Here is a 14,774-nt window from a genome sequence, read left to right on the forward strand (position 1 = left end):
TTTGAGATAGACAAGCTCACAGGGTTCCAACATTTAAACCCAGAAATATGTCTTTTCCAAGGCTGTTGATTTTTAAACCTCTACAACATCAACATTCCGGTCAACTCTTAGCACAAATGAGGAAGACCAAGACGATTAAATGGGAAGGTCATACAATTTCTATTTCGCAAGATTTTGCCAGAGACACTATTTCGTTGCAAAGGCTTCCTAAATCTATGCAGAAGGCTCAGTGATATGAACATCCCATTTTCTTTTTCTGGGCCCTAAAGACTCCTGGTCATTTTCAAATGTCATCCACAGATTCTTTATGAACCTACAGATCTCTCTACATTCAGTTCAGTTCAAAAGACCTTTATTCGAATTTCATAAAATTCATAAAAGTACCACATAAAAACAACAAAACATTTGCGTAACACATTGTTACAAGATTATCAAGTTTAAAAATATATATAATACAGTACGATACAGTTCTAATGAGGCAAATTTCAAGGATTTTCCATCATTTTACGCACTCGAGTTAACAATCTCAATAAAGTGCTAGTGCGGAAAATTAATTCATCTGAGTCCAAGGAAACCAACATCAAATAAGACTTTTCCAGCGAGAGGGGTCGATGTTTCCTAAAATATGGAGTTAAAAGCCAATTAATATATCTTAAATAAAATTTGCAGAAAAATAGGAAGTGTAAATCATTCTGTGTGCTGACACCATCACACGGGCATGGTTTGAGGTCAGTGCTATGTCGATAGCCCAGAGGGAAGGACAACAGAAATTTCACCGAGCCCACTCTTAAGCGAAACAAAAGTGATCTCTCCCAGTTGGTCATGGGTAGAGTGAGGTAGGGCGGGAGTGGGTATCTGCACAGTTCATTTCCCATATATTTTGCAACAGTTGATTTAGTTAATTCTCTTCCCATTCTTTCCGATTTAAAAAGTGCATACAGTGCATGTTTAACCTCCATTTTATCATTAGGCTCGATCTTGGAGGGGTCGGAGAAAAGATCACCTTTGCCCACGGCACTTAGAGTTTTAAAAACTCCTGAGAGCCATGGGATCTTCATGCCATGATCACAATTTAGACAATCTTTTATAATATTTTGTGTGAGGGTGGCTGAGTTATTCCTCCAGACCTTAACCCAAAATAATGCTGGTCTAGCTTTGATAAAATCACATACATAGGGGAGGTTTAGTTCATTATGGCACATAAAATCAGCGGATGAGATTGGGGCGCCCAATAATTTTCTGCAGAAGCGGCTTTCTTCCCGCTGAATGCATGCGCTGTCTCCCAACCCCCAAACCTCTGCTCCATAAGAAGCTACTGGCGAGCACTGTAATCTAAATATTTTTAAAATGGCTCTTGTGGCACCTATTTTCTTCGGGCGGGGCAAGCTCAGAATAGAATTGGTGGCTTTCGAGAACTTGCTCGTGGCGTGGGCCAAATGCCCACTCCACGAGCCGTTCGCAGCGAAAACCAACCCTAAGTAAGGGAACGCAGAGACAGAATCGAGTTTGTCTGTCCCTATGCGTATAGTATTGAGCTTCCGCTTCCCAGGGCCACATGACATGATAAAAGACTTTTTAAAATTTACGCGCAGATCCAGTCCCTCCATATATTTAACAAAACTTTGGACAAGTAGACGGAGGGCATTTGGTGTGCGGGCCATAAGCACCGCGTCATCCGCGTATAATAAAACTGAGAGTGGTTTCCCCATAATTGTCGGTACATCGCTGGTAGCTTGTTTGAGGGTTCCAGATAGGCCATTGATATAGATGATAAACAACAGGGGTGCTAAAACGCACCCCTGTCTCACCCCCCTGCCGATGTCAATGGCTCCGGAGACCTCTCCACCCATCCCAATCCGGACTTGTGCTTTTAAGTCAGTATGTAAATAAGCCAGGAAATTTACCAGGGTCTCATCTAGGCCATAATTCAATAAGGTAGTCCAGAGTTTTGATCTATTCACTAGATCGAAAGCGGAAGAGAGATCCATAAAAGCAAGGTAGATGGGAGATGATCGAGCAATGTTATACTTATCAATTATCTTTTTTTTTCTTTTTTTGTTTTTGTTGACAGGCTGACAAGGAAGAAATTCATCAATACATTAATACATGAGTTTACATACATGAATTATATCATATAGTATTGATACATGAGTTTACATACATAAATTATATCATATAACATATAATAAAGCGAGTAGGCCATGAGATATGAAGGAAAAAAAGAGGGAAACAGTAGTATTTTCTTTCAATAAACATACAAATTATGTTGTCCAGAAGACAAAAAAGGGAAAAAAGAGAAAGAAAAAAAAAAAAAGAAAAAAAAAGGAAAAGGGGCATAGCCAAATCATTCCATGAGAGATCCCCAATTTTTTTCGTGCTTTCTCAGTGTGCGTATTCCCCTAATGTTTGCTAAAGCTAGTTCCATTGAGTGTATTTCAGTTACCAGTGCCCACCAGTCCCAAACCGTTGGTGTTTCTGAGCTGATCCAAGCTCTAGCCAGAGTTAGCTTGGCGCATGACATAAGTACCGTGGCTAGGGCGGCCTGTGGAAAAGGGACAGGGTAGATGTCTAACAGAACAGACGCAGCCGTAGGCATAGGCAGCTGTACATTTTTCATTTTCAAAACATTTTGGATATCGCACCAGAAAGTCTTAAAATTGGGACAGGAAAACAGCATATGTACCAAATCAGCTGCTTCAGCAGAGCATTTGGGGCATTTTGTACGGTCACTGTAGGTGTTGTTAGGGGACCATTTAGAGATTCTTTCCGGAATGTAATATAACATACAGGTTGTTCTGAATTGTTGGAGTCTTAAGCTGGATGACCGCACTCGTTTATTAATATTTATCAGGGAGCACTCTATCTGTTTAGGTGTTATTTTTGAACCCAATATTCTGCTCCATTTGCCAGCCAATTTGGTACAATCATTTATTTTAAAGTCAATTAAAGTTCTATATGTATCGCTTATTGCTGACTTATTTTTTAGAGAATATAAACAGGTCCAGATATCACATTCAGAAACCGCCAAGATTTGTTTTTTATTAATCAAATAATCATGTAGCTGTAAATGTTTGTATCTCATATTCTCGGATAGATTGTATAGCAGTTTAAGAGTATTAAAGTCTAAGAATCCTTGTGTACCATATAGATCCCCTAAAGCAGTGATTCCTGACCTAAGCCAACCAGATGTAACGTTGTCGTTAAAAATACATGGAAGTCCTGGATTGCCCCACAGCGGAAGCTTTGAATGAAAAAAGCTAGTTTTACAAAAAGAAAGTATATTGCACCAAATCTTTGTTATATCTTTTGCTGTCTTAAATCTAACCCTTTTGTAATAGTTGGGATCGTTAGTTCTGAATAAAAACATGTTTGAATCAGATTTTAGCATGAAAGAGTGAAAGAACAGAGCCTCTCCTTCATTTAGTAGAGAACGAAGGCGAATGACAAAAGCGTACCAGAAGTATAGTTTGAAATTGGGAAAATTTAGCCCTCCTTCGTTCGTGTTATTTTTCATAAGGTTCAATGACCTTCTCGATTTTTTGTGCCCCCAAATAAAACTACTGAGTACACCATCGAGTTTCTTAAAGAATAGGTTGTTTAACGCTAATGGAATAGATCGAAATAGGTACAGATATTTAGGTAATACCTTCATCTTAATTAGATTAATTCTGCCGATTAAATTCAGAGGTAATCTATGCCATTTTTTTAATAATGAACTAATGGATTTGGTTAGTGCATTATAGTTTATGTTATTAATTTCCTGCAATTTAGCCGTTATTTTAACCCCTAGGTAAGTGGCAATATTGCAGATCTCAGGCACTGTCCCAGCTGGAGTGTAATTAGCAATAACTTGTGTTTTTTGTAAGTTAAGTTTAGCCTGCCACCTTCCCATATTTCCCGGCCTCTAAAGCTATTCCCTTTAGTGCTTCAACAATATCCTCTGTAAAAACCGCAATATCGTCGGCGTATGCAGTTATTTTTAACTCTTGTGAGCCTGATCTAAAGGGTACGATCTGGGTTTGGGAATAAAGGGCAGACAAAAAAGGTTCCAAAGAGAGGGTAAATAAAAGAGGTGATAGGGGGCAGCCCTGACGAGTGCCACGTTGAATTGAAAAATCTGAGGATATCAGTCCCCCATAGCTAGTATAAGCCGTTGGATTATAGTACAATGCTTGTATGCTCCGCAAAATTTGTCCCCTAAACCCTATTTTAGACAGAACGCACCAGAGAAAGTCCCACCCCACTCGGTCAAAAGCTTTTTCAGCGTCTAGCAAAATCATACCGAGTGGGGTGGTTTCAGTCTCTGCTACATCAAATGCCGTAATAGCCGTGTTGACATGTATAGTAGTGTCTCTCCCAGTTATAAAGCCATGTTGCTGTGGATTAATGATTTGGGGCATAATAGGGGCTAATCTTAGTGCTAAAATTTTGGCAAAAATCTTTGCATCTGTATTTATTAGGGAGATAGGGCGATATGACCCTCTTTCTTCCTTCGGTTTATCTTTCTTCCCAAAAAATATAATTTTTGCCCTATTCCAAGATTTGGGTGTTTTTCCGTTTATGCCGACAGATTGAATAACTTTCAGCAGTAATTGCTCTAATTCTTTTAGGCATAATTTGTATATTTCTAAGGGTATGGTATCTTCCCCTGCCGCTTTTCCTACAGGTAGTAAGGCTATGGCTTGATGTAGTTCAGCCATTGTTATATCGTCGGATAGTGCATCTATTTCTGGAGTTATCAGAGTATCTACTATATGATCTTTGACATAATTCTGTATGTCGTTTAAATTGGGCACCAATTCTGGGGTATACAAAGTTTTATAGAAATCTGCAAATTGGTCTAAGATATCTTGTGGTTGATTATACATTTTGCTACCAGCTCCTCTGATGTTTGTAATAGTAGAGTTTGCTCTGTCCTCTGCAGTTTTATAAGCCAAAATTTTCCCAATTTTGTCCCCCCTCATATTGTATTATTTTAAATTTATGTAAGTTGTTTATGTTTTTCTGAATACGTTTTGTCTTAATTTCATTTTTAAGGGAGCAAAGTTTAAGACCAATTTCTGTACTAGTTGGTGAGTTTAATTGGAGTGCTGAGGATAATAATTCTTCTTGAGTAGTTATTTTTGAAATTAATAAATCATTATGTTTTTTAAGTTCTAGATTTAATCTAATCACATAAGACTGAGTAAAACCCCTAATACTTGCCTTACAGGCGTCCCATACTGTACCAAGTAGGGCAGAGTTTATATTTATATCTATAAATTCAGTGAGGTGTGATTTTAGCTGCGTCGTATAGCTTACGTCTGATATCACATGTCTAGGAAAAGAAAATGGTCTGGGAGAAGCCCTAATGTGTGTTGTTTTAAGTATCAACATAATAGCATTGTGATCTGAAGAGATTCGGGGGAATAAAACCATGGAGCTATCTTTCAGTAAATTGTCGCTTATTAATGCCATGTCTAGCCTAGAGCATAGTTTGTGAGGTGCGGAATAGTAGGTATACCCCGGTTTGTTTGGGTATAGAAATCGCCAGGCATCCTTGATGTTATGTATGCGATATAAGTCAAGAATAGATGTCCTGGTTTTGTGCATCCTTTGATAGCTACCAGATCTAGTTATGTCTATTCTGTAGTCCATGATGCAATTAAAATCCCCCATAATGATAAATTCTCCCTCCCAGCCCAAAAGTTTAATATTCAATTGATCGAATAGAGTGGGCTCGTCTGTATTGCTGCCGTAAACCACACATAAAACAATTTTAAAGTTCTAAAATCTAATCTGTGCTATTGCCCACCTGCCATCTTTGCCATAGGAAGTTTGTAATGTTTCAGCCCTAAATTGTCTATCCTTGAGGATAGCAACTCCTCTTATAGAGTGCCCAAAAGTAGAGCAAACTATAATATCGTACCCCAATTGGTTTAATAGTTTTTTATCCTTCCCCGCTATATGTGTTTCAGATAGGAAAGCAACATGAGGGTTATGCAATTTCAGTTCTTCTTTTATCAAACGCCTTTTATTTTTGCTGTTTAGCCCTGCTACATTCCAAGCTAAGCTTTTTATTTCATACATTTAAAAATGAAAAAAGAAAAAATAGTTACCTTAGATTTTAGGCCTATCGCCAGTTGTCGAATATACAGTCCAAGGTAACCACATGTCCTCATATACTGCCTAGTTTTATTACCGTTAATACACAAAAAAATTCTAATAGTATTGCATAAATCTACCCTCTCAGCCTGAAAGCATTTTTTCCTCCTGATTTTTCCCTCCCCCACTCAACCCCCCATTCTGTGGAGAAAGCCCCCCCAACCCTCCTCCCCCCTTGCTCTTACCCCCGCCGGGGAAGAGCCACCCTTCTGCAACTGCTGCCGCTGGAAGGGCAGCCTACGTGGCCAGTCGCCTAGGAAGGAACCCCACCCTCCCTCTCCTTTTTATTTAAGCATTTTATCAGTTTTGGTGCATAGAAAATAAGGTAAACATCTATTCTAGTATATGTAATGATGCAAATAACATACAACTAAAATTAAGTTAGATACAGGCCCCCCATGTATGCAATAGTCCTTGAAAAATAGAAGATTTCTAGCAAAGGATTATTTTCTAGTTAAGCCAATGTTTTTAGATTGTGTTAAGCCTTGTTCTTGCCCGCATCAGTATCAGCTAAGTACGCTTCTGCTTCCTTTACATCTGTAAAAAAAAAAGTACGTCCATTTTTTATAACCTTAAGGCGGGCGGGTTCTTGAAGAAACGCCTGGCCTCCGCTAGATTTAATTGGGTCTATTAATTTGCGTAGCATCCATCGTCTGTCCATTGTTTCCTTGCTTAGGTCAGAGTGAGCAAAAATTGAGAGCTCGCCAATGGCTACTGGGGTATTAGGGCGAGCTCTCTGCCAGATAGCCTGGCGCAGTAGAAAGTTGCCAAAAAAGATTAGGAAGGGGCGTGGGAATTGATTTCCCCTGTTTCTCTGAATCAAGGGGAGACGGTGGGCTTGCTGAATTTGGGAGTCCCAGTCCCAATCCGCTAGGTCGGGAAATGCTTTCTGGACCAGACCTACTAAATAAGCCCTCGGATCAGATCCTTCTACTCCCTCCGGTATGCCAAAAAGTTTTAGATTTGATCGCCTCTGCCTATTCTCCAGATCTTCGATCTTTTGTTGAAGTGTTGCGAGCTGCGTCTCATGCTTGTCAGTTACAAATGTTGTTTTTGTGCTCGTCTCTTCCAGCGTCACCACCCGCTGTTGCAGTTCCGCAATGTCTTGTGACACCCCCCCAAATTTAGTAGTAAGTTCTTGTAGAGATGATTGTACCTTACTACTGTCCTCCCTCAGCTGTAAGTAGTGCTCTTGTGCTTCAGCCAGTTGGCTGCCCAGTAATTGTAATATTATATCTAGTGGGGAGGGGTCAGCTAGTTCTTGTCTTTGACTTAGTCTCTCTTTAGAGACAATTCCGTGTTTATTTATCTCCAGACTGGTAGTGAGGGGTGGAGATTCAAAAGAGGAGCCCCCGAGAGAGGGGGGAGTGACAACAGTCACTGTCGCTGTGGCAACAGAAATTGCGTTGGATTGTAGAATATCTACTTCTGTTATAAGCAGATCTGTCATAGGCTCGTCTGACCACAGTAATGCTTGGTCGTGTAATCCGTCCAGCGACAGATTAGGTGGTGGGTTAAGTGGTGGTGGTGGATCGGGTGAGATAATTAGGGAGCAGCTTTCCAAGTTGGCAGAGCAGGCTGTAGTACTGGACATTTCTTTATTGGGTATTAGTTCTGAGGGACTAGCCCCTGATAGTCTCTGTGTCATATTTTTAACTAAGCCTTTTGCTTCAATCCATCTCCTTAGTGGACTTTTATCCGGTAGAGCCTTTTTCAATATTTGGCTGTTGGTTGCAATGGATCGGTTTAATAAAGCGCCAGTCTTGCCACATTTCTTTGCTCTAGATTTGTTTTTTTGTTTGCGCCCTTTTTTAGCTCGTTTTGTCCTCAGATTACCAGAATAATCATCTCTTTCCCCCTTCTCATCTGACTCGTCCTCTGTTTCAGCATCAAGATCTTCCAAGGAGCCTTGCTCTGTCAGTTCTGCTAACCCACCAACCTCTATCTCAGCCGTGAGCACAGTAGTATCTGATTCGGCGGGAGGGGATGAGCCTGTATTTTCAACACCTGCACCGCCAATGAGAGTCTGCGTATCTATGCTCAAATCGGTGCACAAGTTGAGGTGTGGGTTATCTGGAATTTTAGTCCCTTCAATAGCAGTTAATTCACTGGTCTGTTTTGTTAGCTGTTCGGGGTTAGTGGAAGACCCTTCAAAAATCACTGAAGTATGGCCATCCTGCCCCCCACCATTGACTGCAGCAATTAATTTTCCAGTCGCTGTAGTAGGGTAAGCGCTGGGTGAGTCACCCCCAGTCACCCTCCCTCTCCTAGTCATTTGTTTGGTTTTTACTGTAATCTTGGTCTCACACTGACCAGTTATTTTGTAACCCGTGTTTAGGGGTAGATTAGGAGGTTTCTGTACCTGTCTACCGGCGTCTCCACTCTTCTGGCGCTGATCACCCAGCGTTTTAGGGGCCATTGCAATCTCCATTGCAGTCTCCATTGGTTCTCCAGGTAAAGCGGGTATTTCTTTTTCTTTTTCCCCCGCTCCTTCCGTATCGGTAAGTGCTTTCCCCCGCAGAGTGCTTCCTGGGGCAGCCAACACCGCCACAGCCAAGGGCGTTGCCACCACCGCCGCAGATGCCGCCACCGCCAGCGGAGCTTGTGCCGTGGTCTGTGCAGCCTGTGCAGCCGGCGGAGGGAGAGACACCGCCGCAGCTCCTGCTGGCTGTCTTTTGTTCCGCGTAGTTCGCGGAGGATTTTTCGGAGACATTTTCCTCGGCCGCCAGGTGTACACAGCTTGAAGATTCAAGCCAGGCCAGCCGAGCCCCGAGCCCCCGAGCAGACCTTTAATCGCCTGCCGGAAAAGTTTAGCTGTGGCTATGAAGTGGAACATCGGTAAGGCAGTTTGTTAATTGCATCTTGTTGGCGTTTTCAAAAGCGTCTCTCTTCTTTTAATGCTCGCTCCTTTGCTGTGTACAAGCACAACGTTTCTAGCAGAGTTATCGCATCAGTGTTATTTGCTCCTTAGAGGGTAGGGAGAGGAACCTCCAGATGAGCTGTTCAGTGCAGACCCTCACTCCGCCATCTTGGATCTGGATTCCACTTATCAATTATCAATTTTAAATTCAAACATTGCTCTACTGTCCCCACCCCGCTCCTGAATCCCATCTGACACGGATCTAGTAACTCTGTGTTTTCAGTCCATTCAAGCACCCTATTATAAATTACTCGTCCCAAGATTTTTAAGGTGTTATCCAAAAGGGAGATTGGACGGTAATTAACTGGGTCCGACCTATCTCCCTTTTTAAAAATTGGGACGATGGTGCTAGTTGCCCAGGTGGCGGGCATGGGCACTGTTGGCAGACTATTGAAAACGTTAACTAGGATTGGAGCCCATAAATCTGGACTATGCTTAATAATATCGATGGGCAGACCATCAGGGCCTGGGGCCTTGTTTCCAAGGCTTTGTTTTATAGCTGTTTCAACTTCATGGCCATCAATCTGTAGGCCACTCACCTGTCCTAGACTGTAAGTCATCGCCTCCTCGGGTGGGGCAGCATACATTTTTTAAAAATGGGCCTCCCTAACACTGCTAGTTATGTTACAGCTAATTGGTGTTAACTTTTTACCCATTTCTCTAGTTTTCCTAACTGCGGACCAGAAGGGCCCACTGCCCCGCAGATTTGCACTGGCGACCAGTGAATCCCACTGTTCTGAGAGCAGTGCGGCCTTTCTACCTGTTATTGTGAGTTTATACTGTTTCCTGGCTGTTTGAACAGCCATAGTACACCTAGGGTTAGTGGAGAGTGCCTTTCTTAAATCCCTATTTGCCAGTGAGCAGGCCGAGTCGAACCATTTTGGTTCTGTCTCTACCCTTGGTAGAGGGACTGACAAAAGGGTTTTTATGACTAAACATAATTTACCAAAGTCGGCAATAACCCTATGATGATGATTGCCGTCCATGGTTAAGCAGGAATTAATCAAGTGGGGATGGTTGGCTTGTACAGTGTTCAAAATTGCCCCGCTGTCGACCCCCCTCCATTTTAATCTCAGGCCATCAGTCGAGGGTGTAATATCTCTAGCGCCATTTATATTTGAGTAGACGGGACTAGGGGCTACATCTAGGGTAACTATTAATGGGTTGTGGTCCCCAAACGATGTCTCCATCACTGTAGATTTAACTACACAATCTACAAGATGGGGCGTCATAAAAATGTAATCAATGGTGGAGCTGCAGTCCCTACCTCTAAATGTTGGAGCATGGGGAGCACTTGGATTATAGTCTATTTCCATGGCATCCCCAAGGTTGAACTCGGATAAAATATTCCCCAATTCAGTGCCCCTTCGTTCTGCTTGGTCTAAACAGGTTCTGTCCTTAATCCCAGAATCTTTAGGTATCTTCGCATTGAAGTCGCCCCCAATCAAGATCCCTGTCCCAACATCCAGTTGTAGACTAGATTCCAAATTATGCAAGGTTTTTGACAGAGCCTCAAAGTTTTTGGTTGGTACACAATTAAAATCATTATTGTAAAAATTAATTAAATAAATCCTGGTCTTTATTTTATATTCCAATATTTGAATGTTCGGATTCCCTCTTGACAAGTCTCTGATTGTGCCGCCAGCCAGTGTCTTAATTCCTATAAACAAACCGCCCACTGCTCGGCCAAGTCTGGGTTTGGGCGCTTTTACACTGAAACAGTGGTATCCCTCGATGTAAAGGTTTTCAACAGCCCAAGTCTCCTGAAACATAACAATATCCATATCATCAATTGTCTTGACCCATTCAGGGTCTGAGAGCCTTGCTTCTAGCCCAGCAACATTCCAACTAAGAATTTTCAGACCATTTTGACCGCGGTGTCTAGTAAGCTTGGGCCCAGGGTTCCTCCTTATATTCACATCCAAGGCAGGCAATGATATTCCCAAATCTACATTGCCTAGTAATACGGGTAAACATTCCTCGATACTGTTGCCAACTGCTGTGTAACCACTATTGGCATCCATGACACCAGGTGATTTCCCCTGGAAAGTGATTTCTTCCTCTATTGGGTGGCACCCCTTATAATCAATGCTTATGGCTATACTTCCAGTATTGTCACCTGTCCCAATAACCAGTCAATCCAGGTCGTCTAGATTTGAGAAGGCCTGTTCAAACCTGTTATACGTTGGGATATTAAATAATGGCCTTACTTCATTTTGATACATGGGCTGGTTGGGAATAATTGTAGGGTAAAATCTATCCCTATGATCATGCTGGGGCGCTATGTGGGGGTGGGTATAATGCAGTTGCTGTGCAGACATTGGGGCCTGGTGACACAATACAGGGCCCTTCAGGTGAATAACGTTCAAGTTCTGGCAAAACAGTGGGGGCCTGTTCCCAGCTCCAAAATTTAAGTTTAAGTCCCGAGCGGGCACAACAGAGTTATTTGCCATATTTAGCTTGGGGGGAATCAAATGTCTATAAAAATAACCCAATGGGAGCAGAGTGGTATTAAATTCCCATGGTGAGGGTGGTGGGGCACTAGCCAGGGCTATTGCTGCCCATTGGGGTTTTTTAAAATGTACAATAATACAGTCCCCCTCAAACTTTTTCCTCAGCGGACCTACACATCCCACTCTCTGGGTATGAATAATCTCCTTTGCCCCTTCCATTGGGAAATTGCAATTTGCAATTAACCAATGTAAGGTCTTGTTTTTAAGGGATGAGGGAGTTTCTTCCTGATCCTTCCTAAGCTTAGAAACATTCACTGGGACCAGCACGTAGGCCCCTCATTCGGGCGGCAAACTGATGCGTGTAGGGATCTGCCTCGTGTTGGTTGCCATATTTTGAGCGGGATGGACCCTTAGGGGAATTTGGGTGGGGTTATTATTGTGACTAGTTTGACTAATTTGGATTTCCTTACTTTGGGCGGTATTTGGCCCCTTCCCTGGCTGTGTGGTTACCATAGTCTTGTGGGAATTGACAGTGGAATTGGCAGTAGTAATAGTATTAGTGGTGTTTGCTGCTGGTTGTTTGGCAGCAGTTCCCTTACATGGGGCTTGTGATATTACAGGTTTTGCAGACATAGTAGTAGAGGCTGTATTGTTCTTAAGTTTTGGTCCCATACGGTTCGGGGCACCATCACAAAGAGTGTTTTTAGTGGGTGCACTTAGCTCAACTAGTTGTTTTTCAATCCGTATGAGTCTAGATTCTAATGGGGACAAATAGATGCTAAAAAGCTCACCCATTCTCTCCAACAGGTGGTCATTTACAGCATCTATAACAGGTTTGTCCCCTATACTCTGCGACGCCCCATGGGACGCTTCATTTTCTATATCTATTACTGCATTGATTCCATCTACATTTGTGTGTGGGTTAACAGGTTTCCTGACCTTTCGCTTAGGTGCGCTATACTTTCTGGCTTTAGGCCTGCTGGGCTGTGTTGTGTGTTCAGTCCGTTTCCGTACTGCACCTTCCCGATTGCCCCTTAGTTGCCTTATACTATCTGTAGCTACCTCCACTAGTGTGGGGTCGACACGCCGATCCGGGGTCCTTTCCAGGTCTGTAGTATAATCTGGGTCAGAGTCTATAAGAGGGTTTGATGCAGATAAATTGACCTCATTAGGTATGCTATGAATATCAGCACGAACAGCAGTAATGGGGCCAACGTTGGTGTTTGTGGCCTGGACTGGTGTTCTCGCTGATGCAATGAGGCCAAGAGATGATCGTCTGGCTGCTGCTAAATCTTGCGAAACCCTACGCTCCAGAAGTGTAATACCCTGGTTTATAGCGTCATTTGCCCTTATTATGAAGTTATCTATAGGGCCTGTCACTGGGCCCCCCCCAGCTGCTGTTTTGCTCCTGGTGCCCGTCATAATAGTAGTAGTTTAGGGTACACTAATATTTATCACAGATGAAATGTGACTCTATTCCAGAGCTAAGGGTATTATGCTAGGCTTAGACCCTCGCGCTCTCCTTACTGGGAAGCAATAATGATAAGTAAATCCTCTGTAGAGTGACTATTGTACAGAGGGGATGTATCTGGCCAAACCCAACGGCGCGCTAATCAGAATACAGTACAGATACAAATACAATGTATGCAATGGATATGGGCTGTCGGGTGGCTAGACAAGCGAAGCAAAGCACAAAGTCAGAAGATGTGAGGTAATATAAATGAAGCTATATAAACCCCGCAAGGGTGAGGGTATAATAATGTTCCTCAGAGTCAATCCAGATCAAGCAGGGAGTATAGCGAGCACATACCTCAGAGACGTGCACTAACAATGTTAGGAATGTTAGGGGGGTGCGCCCAGCCCGGCCTCCTCGACCTCTGAGGACCTCAGAGGGCCCGCCCTTTGCTCGGCGTCCCGCTCGCGTCCCGCGAGGTAAGGCAGTCTCTCTTTTAATGCGCCTCCTGGCGCTGACGATTGACCACACGGGCTGCGTGGACTGCTGGGAGTTGCAGTCCTCCTGCGCTCCACTCAGCGGCCGGCTCCCCAGGTGGCAGTGGGAGCAGGGCAGCGGGAGGCAGGGGCAGTTCGTCGGCACTCCGAATGGGCTGAAACACCCCACAACGCCCCGAGGGTCTCCAAGGGGCTTGCAGCAACAGCGGCAAGTGGCGGCCGGAAAATGGCCTCAGGTACGCTCTCTACATTCTTGGATAATCAATCTTAATCCCAGATGGGCTCAGATTCTCTACCTGGTACTTCTCGTTCCTAATTATCTGTATAGGTTGACCTGGCCTGTTTCCTAAATTTCCCTATAACCATAATTCTTTTGTCGCTGAATAGTATTTAGTAATGTCATTACATACTCAAATAGTTATATGATTCCATATAACTTTATCTATGTTGGTTCTATTGTATAATTGATTGTAGCCTCTGTCGTGTTTTTGCTACTTTTTGAGATTATAATCAATTTTGCTGAAACTGTACTGATGCTTATCATACTTTGGATAAGTCAGACTCTGCTATTTTATATTCTAAACAGTACTATAGAGTAACTAAGGCTGTATTTAGCTCTTTTTGGGATCATACTTCTACTGAAATGCTTTATATCATGTTGGTATACCTAGCTGATATGGTCTCTTTCAGGTGTATTGTTCTAATTGAATGACTTTGGTTATGAACGTATTCTCTTATTACTCTTACTCTTTTTTATAACTCCTTTGCTATAGGTAAGTATCCAATTTCTTATCCTTTATCTTAGCTCCCTTTCTCTGTGGAAGTTTTTTTATATGCTATATAATATTTAATGATTACACTGATCACCAATGAAATCCATTATTCTCTACTAATGATCTCCTATTATTTTACATATCTTTTTTATTCTGATCTCAATGCCACATTTATGTTAAGTCATTGTCAGATGCATCTTTGTTAATTATTGCTCTTAGTTTTCTATCACTTGATAGTTGTATAATTACTTTATAAGATTATACATATCACTTTGGAATTTATTTGAATGATCTTTATATTTAGGTTGCAGTATGTATAAGCTGGAATTTATATGCTATTACAGTTATGCTTTGCTTGCTTATGAATGTTATTTCATGACAGATGTTCCATTTACATTTTACTTATTTAATCTCCTTTTATCTAATTCTTTATTCTAGGAGAAGCTATTGAAGTTGTTCAGCGTTAAGAGAACCCCAATTACAGTTCAGGGGGTGTAAGTGAGAGAGCAACAAGCCCAGCGAGTACTAACGACC

Source organism: Lissotriton helveticus, chromosome 12, assembly GCF_964261635.1.
Source record: "Lissotriton helveticus chromosome 12, aLisHel1.1, whole genome shotgun sequence".
Lineage (NCBI taxonomy): Eukaryota > Metazoa > Chordata > Amphibia > Caudata > Salamandridae > Lissotriton > Lissotriton helveticus.